The 7,896-nt window shown below is 40.8% G+C and overlaps 1 long non-coding RNA gene across 1 annotated transcript; it reads left to right on the forward strand.

Annotated features, from left to right (window-relative positions):
• Positions 1–810: 810 nt before the first annotated feature.
• LOC139536046 (uncharacterized) lies at positions 811–3,268 on the forward strand. The gene is made up of 2 exons (XR_011667249.1): positions 811–2,012; positions 2,409–3,268. It is a non-coding gene; the product is annotated as an uncharacterized lncRNA (long non-coding RNA).
• The last annotated feature ends 4,628 nt before the right edge of the window (positions 3,269–7,896 follow it).

Genomic DNA, 7,896 nt, shown 5'->3' on the forward strand with positions numbered 1-7,896 from the left:
GTATCACAAATGGCACTCTACTCTCTATACAGGGCACTACACAGGGAAATAGGGTGCCATTTGGGATTGAAGCAAGTAAAGCAGACAGTTTTGTGTAACCTCCTCTTCAACCCGCTTGTTCATTCTGTTCCGTGGTTTATTTCTTCCTCTTTTTATAGTTTGTTTTTTTCGATGTTAAGATGTATAGTTCATTATGTATACAACGATATCTCTTTCTCGCTCTCTCTATGTTGGTTAGAGACAGAGAGATAACAGCAGTTGAGACTTTGTATTAACAATATTGTTTTCTGTCACAACAATAGCCATTTATAAATGGGTTTCAATCAGTTAATCATGTCTGGATTGGTGTGACTGACTCTGTTGTTGAGGGGATCTGGAAATTGGTGAACGGCACACCACTGACCACAGCTTAAGGAGTAGGACTGATTTTCTTTGTTGTTCATACTCTAGATTCTGAGAGAGTGGCCAGTCTACCTCTGTATTGTTTCTACTGCAGGTATTGGCGGGATGGACAGCCTGATGGTGGTGTAACTCGAGCTGTGTGGTTATCTCTTATGACTCATCAGGAGAATGGCATGACTATCGGGGTTCCTCTTTAGACAACTGGATATGTGAGAAATAGGCTTCTCATGGGTACTTTCTCTGCACTGCTGTTTATGGAAACCCTACTGTATATTAATGATGGTCTGAAGACTGATGTGATTTGGTAGAATGACACTTTAAACTAGACGTTCAACATAAAAAGCAATTAGTTCTGCTAACTCCATGTTTTTATTTTTATTTATTTTATTTCACCTTTATTTAACCAGGTAGGCCAGTTGAGAACAGGTTCTAATTTACAACTGCGACCTGGCCAAGATAGAGCAAAGCAGTGCGACACAAACAACAACACAGAGTTACACATGGAATAAACACATGTACAGTAAATAACGAAATAGAAAAAATCTATATACAGTGCGTGAAAAAGAGGTAAGATTGGGGAGGTAAGGCAAGAAATAGTCCGTAGTGGCAAAGTAATTACAATTTAGCAATTAAACACTGGAGTGATAGATGTGCAGAAGATGAATGTGGAAGTAGAGATACTGGGGTGCAAAGGAGCAAACAAACAAAAACAATATGGGGATGAGGTAGTTGGATTGGCTATTTACAGATGGGCTACAGTGGGGCAAAAAAGTATTTAGTCAGCCACCAATTGTGCAAGTTCTCCTACTTAACCCTTTCATGCGTGAGTTCCAAATATCTCTAACGGTCGCCCCAGCGTGAGTTTTTTTATGCACGTGATATTAGAACGTTCTCTCCATTCCAGAATGTGTTTGTTATGTAACAGTACATTTCATCCGCGCTGCCCTCAAACAAAAGCACGCAGCCTGTTTTTATTTGTCAATTTTAAATTATTTCTAACAAGTTTTTTATTTTCTAATAACAGTTTGAAATGAGGTGTGTTCCGCCTCATTCATTCACATAAAAGTAGTCATTTTTACTTTTGCGGACCAATTAATTTTTTTGACATTTCTGACCCGGACAAAATTCCCCAAACACTTCTCAATTGTTTGTGCAGGACATTTACTCATCTGCCGTCCTGCATACACGTGTTCATATTATTCCACCTGTCGCCTGCATCGAAATCAAAGTTGTTTTCGTTACCAATAATACCTTTGGAAATGTGTGCGTTTCTATCAAAGTGCCTTATTACGTTATAATAGTTTCTGCATGTCGTGTTATGTCGTTTCTACTGTAGCATCATGTTTTTGTGTATATTCCTTATAACCGCGGACACGCGATGTAACGTTACTCATTTCATAACATTTATGGTGTTATACTCAATGCTTAGGTAGCTAGCTACATTCTCCTATTAGCTCTGGAAAACAATGCTAATTGCGTCAGGGAAGTATTAGCATGTGTTGTATTTTGAAGCTACCCTGGCCTTATGACTCCCAAGTGGCACAGCGTCTCAGTGCTAGAGGCGTCACTCCAGACACCCATCTTCAAATCAAGACTGCGTTTCTATCAAAGTAAGTGCCTAATTACGTTATTGTGTCGTGTTATACCGTTTCTACTATAGCTCACTGTGTGAATGGAGCATAATATATTTGTATATATTCCTTATAACCGCGGACACGCGAGGTAACGTTACTCACCTTTTATGGTGTTATATTCAATCGTGCTTATGTAGCTAGTTACATTATTCTATTAGTTCTGTAAAACAATGCTAAATGCGTCAGAAGTATTGGCATGTTGTATTTTGACGCTACCCTGGAAAAATTGAAAAATATCTTATACCACTTGGTCGTTTTCTGAGTGCATTCCACAAAGCTGTTTATCATCCACTGCCCCCATTTTGAGGTAATAGTCAAGCACGCAGTCTGGTTTCATGTTTCTCTGTCTGGTTTGTTTCTCTCTCCCGTCAGGTGGTCCACCTTCCCTGTGGCCGACATGGTTGCTGTATGGACAGTGGAGAGGACATGGACGTCTCGTTTGTCATGCCACTTTACTGCCAGCTGTTAACATTTCTTATTTTGTATAACGGGTCATTTAGGATGGTAGTAGCGTTGATGAAATGCAGTCATAGCAGCAGAACTAGAAAGCAGTCTTTACTGTCACCAGGAATGTATACATTTCACTAATTGTGGTTGTCCCCCACTCCTGGCTCTCTCTTATCCTGTAGCTCCAAGGCATAGCGATTGGTCTCTACTATGTCTCCCACCAGCTCCTCTGTCAGAAACAACTTGAAGCACTCTGCCTCAGTTGGAAATGGCAAGGGGCGTTGCACTCCAGACTGGGACTCATCAAAGCAAACACCAGGGCCAGGAGGGGTGAAACAGCAGGGCCAGGAGGGGTGAAACAGCAGGGCCAGGAGGGGTGAAATGACTGGTGGCCTTCCAGCTACCACAGAACTCCTGTACTTCATCCACTGTTGGTATGCCTCCATCACCACCAGCATCTTCAAAGGGAACTGGGACTTTGTCAGTGGACAAGGGAAATTCAGATTCAGGGTTCTCAATGGCTACAAGGTTGGGGGGCAGCTCCTCACTGTCACTGTCAGAATCTGATTCCTGACTTTCATACTCAGACTCATTGTCAGAATTTTAAAAAATCTCCAGAATTTCCACATTTGTTTGTTGTCTCCTTTTGAAAGACATTGCTAATGCTTCAGCTCATCTCACTAGCTACATACATAAACAACAACACTGAATGGTTTAGAGTGAGAGGGTACGTGGTTGACTGCCGGCACGCGCCACTTGTATCAATAAATCACTATCAGAAAATGTTTTGTGTGGCAATTATTTGTGTATTTACGGTTTTATTCACATGTTTTCAAATCTAGGTGACAAATCATGCATTCCGAATCTTGCACAGATTGTAATGGGCACATATTATGTGTGTAAAATACTTTTTTGAAGGTTGTACTGATTATATGATGAGCTACGCTAATTCCAGCTGTGTAGTCATGTTTGTTGACGTTCAATGCATTCTGGGTTCACGTAATCGTCTGTTTGACCAAAGATGTTATAGCAAAATGAGGTGAGTAAGAGTTCACTCGTTTTTTGAGGACTTCCGGAAATGAATGGTGGGATGTGAACGACGGTAGACGACACACCCCTTCAACATGCATACTATAAACAGACCAAACTCATCTCGTCTTCTCTTATTATCTTCGGTTTCTGTGAGGAAAAAAAAATGCATGGCTGCGCGCTGAAACTAATCGTCGGATTACTTTCGATTTCTAAAAAGTGCTTTACCTAATTATTTCGATCAATGGTGTGCTCACCCGTGATGTGATTAATTATACATAATAATTGCTATTAGCTAATTCATATTGTAGTTTATGTCAGCCGAGAGTTAGAAAATATGACTGCTTGTGTTGGGTCAATCTTTCCTCAGCGCTAGGACAAATGTAGCCTACATTTTTCCGGTTAGGATGATTGTGTTATGCTATATATTCTTCTGTGAATATCTGAACATTGAATCCAAAAATAAACTGCTCACATTCTGGACATAACTTTGTAAGGACTGTGTTTGTGTAAATAGTTTCTGAAAAAAGTGTGGCCAGCTCAAACGCTGATTGTTGCGTCATTCGAAACTGGCCGTTCTAAACGAGCGTTCTAAATGAGTGTTCTAATCACACGGGTGTGATCGTACGCTTCAGGGACCACTGTAGAACGATCACACCCGTGTGATGGTACGTGTGAAAGGGTTAAAAAGATGAGAGAGGCCTGTAATTTTCATCATAGGTACACTTCAACTATGACAGACAAAATGAGAAAAGAAATCCAGAAAATCACATTGTAGGATTTTTAATGAATTTATTTGCAAATTATGGTGGAAAATAAATATTTGGTCAATAACAAAAGTTTATCTCAATACTTTGTTATATACCCTTTGTTGGCAATGACAGAGGTCAAACGTTTTCTGTAAGTCTTCACAAGGTTTTCACACACTGTTGCTGGTATTTTGGCCCATTCCTCCATGCAGATCTCCTCTAGAGCAGTGATGTTTTGGGGCTTCCTTTGTGAATTACTATAAAAATCAAACTTTCATTAAATCACACATGAAAGATACCAAATTAAAGCTACACTTGTTGTGAATCCAGCCAACATGTCAGAATTCAAATAGGCTTTTCGGCGAAAGCAAACGATGCCATTATCTGAGGATAGCAACAGAGTTAACAAAGAGAGAGAAGCATATTTCAACCCTGCAGGCACGACACAAAACGCAGAAATAAAAATATAATTCATTCCTTACCTTTGACGAGCTTCTGTTGTTTGCACTCCAATATGTCCCATAAACATCACAAATGGTCCTTTTGTTCGATTAATTCCGTCGATATATATCCAAAATGTCCATTTATTTGGCACGTTTGATTCAGAAAAACACCGGTTCCAACTTGTGCAACGTGACTACAAAATATCTCAAAAGTTACCTGTAAACTTTGCCAAAACATTTCAAACTACTTTTGTAATACAACTTTTGGTATTTAACGTAAATAATCGATCAAATTGAAGATGGGATGATCTGTGTTCAATACAGGATTAAAACAAACTATAGCTAGCTTTCTGGTCTCGCTAACTAACTAACAGTACACCTCAAGTGCCCCTCGTTCAAGATGGCCGTACTTCTTCATTACACAAAGGAAAAAACCTCAACCAATTTCTAAAGACTGTTGACATCCAGTGGAAGCTGTAGGAATTGCAAGAAGGTCAATTAGAAATCTGTATTCCCAATGAAATTTCATTGAAAAGAGAGTGACCTCAAAAAACGGTTTGTCCTCGGGGTTTCGCCTGCTAAATAAGTTCTGTTATACTCACAGACTTGATTCAAACAGTTTTAGAAACTTCAGAGTGTTTTCTATCCAAATCTACTAATAATATGCATATCTTATCTTCTGGGGATGAGTAGCTGGCAGTTGAATATGGGTATGCTTTTCATCCAAACGTGAAAATGCTGCCCCCTATCCTAGAGAAGTTAAGCATTTCCTAGGTCACCTAACAGTACAAGCTCTGAAGATAGATGGGGGGCCATCAATTCATATATGGTGTCCAGGGCACAGCTGGGGGCTGAAGGTGGTCTATAACAAGCGGCAACGGTGAGAGACTTGTTTCTGGAAAGGTGTTTTTTTGGGGGGTAGAAGCTCTAATTGTTTGGGCACAGACCTGGATAGTATGACAGAACTGCAGGTTATCTCTGCAGTAGATTGCAACTCTACCCCCTTTGGCAGTTCTATCTTGTCGTAAAATGTTATAGTTAGGGATGGAAATTTCTGGATTTTTGGTGGCCTTCCTAAGCCAGGATTCAGACACTGCTAGGACATCCGGGTTGGCAAAGTGTGCTAAAGAAGTGAATAAAAAACACACTTAGGGAGGAGGCTTCTAGTGTTAACATGCATGAAACCAAGGCTTTTACGGTTACAGAAGTCAACAAATGCGATCGCCTGGGGAATGGGAGTGGAGCTAGGCACTGCAGGGCTAGGATTACCCTCTACATCAGCAGAGGAACAGAGGAGTAGTAGGATAAGGGTACAGCTATAGGCTATAAGAACTGGTCGTCTAGCGCGTTCGGGAACAGTAAAAGGAGCAGGTTTCTGGGCGCGGAATAATAGATTCAAGGCATAATGTACAGACAAGGGTATGGTAGGATGGGAATACAGTGGAGGTAAACCTAGGTATTGAGTGACAATGAGAGAGGTTTTGTCTCTACAGAAACCATTTAAATCAGGTGAGGTCACTGCATGTGTGCGAGGTGGAACAAAAGGGCTAGCTAAGGCATATGGAGCAGGGCTGGAGGCTCTACAGTGAAATAAGACAATAATCACTAACCAAAATAGCAATGGACAAGGCATATTGACATTAGGGAGAGGCATGCGTAGCCATGTGATCATAGGGACCAGTGAGTAGCTAGGCGAGCTGGAGACACGGTGATTCAGACAGCTAGCAAGCCGGGGCTAGCAGAAGGGCCTTAGGGGGACATCGCGATGGAAGAGTCTGTTGTAGTTCCCTCGGACGGTTACGTCGGTAGACCAGTCGTGATGGATCGGCGGGGCTCCGTGTCGTCAGTAAAAGGGGTCCAGACCAATTGGCAAAATAGGTATTGTAGCCCAAGGAGTGGCTGATGGCCCGCTTCAGCTAGCCAGGAGATGGGCCTAGCACAAGGCTAGTTCCAGGCTAACTGGTGCTTGCTTCGGGACAGAGACGTTAGCCAGGAGTAGCCACTCGGATAGCAGCTAGCTAGCTGCGACGATCCAGTTGAAAAGGTTCAGAGCTTGCGGAATCCTGAGATGTGGAGATTTGGTGGATAAAAAGCAGTCCGGTATGCTCTGGGTTGAGTCGCGCTGTGCAGACTGGCAGGAATGAATGGGCTAAGGTTAGCTGATGACCGCTAGCAGTGGCTAACTTACTACTAGCTAGTAGCTATTTAGCTGGCTTGCTTCTGTTGGGGGTTCCAGTTATAAAGTATAGAAAATAGCAGATACATACCACATTGGGTGAGGCGGGTTGCAGGAGAGTATGTGGAAATTGAGGTTAAAAATATAAAAAATATATACAAAACATATACAAAGAAAAATATATATATACACGGGACATGACAAGACAAAGACAAAGACGTCTGAACTGCTACACCATCTTGGAAAGAGATGGAAACCCGTTGCCTAGAACCATTTGAGTAACCCAAGGTAAGTCAGTGTTCAATACTTATAGTAATAAAGTGACATCACCACCCATATGGTTATCTTTTAAAGTTCTAAATACTTTACTGTTTTGTTTTGTTTTATGAACTGTTTGACACTAAATTACATGATGTATTCTGAAGTATAACGATTGAAGTTACTTGAACATGAATAATTGTGGTAGTGAACATAAATATTTAGGGTCCCTTCTATTCAGAGTTGGGGAGTAACGAATTACATGCGAACCCAATAATGGTTGAATTGAAGAAGTTTAAGCTCTCTATCATTCATTGATTTTGTGACCATCTACTGTTTAACCTGTCTAGGACTGGGGTTCCGCTCGCCAACAGCTAATGAAATTGCAGGGCGCCAAATTCAATCAACAGAAATCTCATAATTAAATTAAGAATCTTTGATATTCTTCATCAGATGACACTCCCGGGACAACATGTTACACAATACATGTATGTTTTGTTTGATCAAGTTCATATTTATATCCAAAAACCTCAGTTTACATTTGGCTTTGCCTCCAAAACATCCTGTGAATTTGCACAGAGCCATATCAAATCACATAAATAATCATAATAAACATTAATAAAAGCAAACCATGCAATAATCTGAGTACGGCTTTCAGAGACCAACACAACCCAAGAAGATATCTGCCATGTTGGAGTCAACATAAGTCAGAAATAGCATTATAAATATTCACTTACCTTTGATGATCTTCGTCAGAA

This window comes from Salvelinus alpinus, chromosome 12 (assembly GCF_045679555.1).
Source record: "Salvelinus alpinus chromosome 12, SLU_Salpinus.1, whole genome shotgun sequence".
NCBI classification, from domain to species: domain Eukaryota; kingdom Metazoa; phylum Chordata; class Actinopteri; order Salmoniformes; family Salmonidae; genus Salvelinus; species Salvelinus alpinus.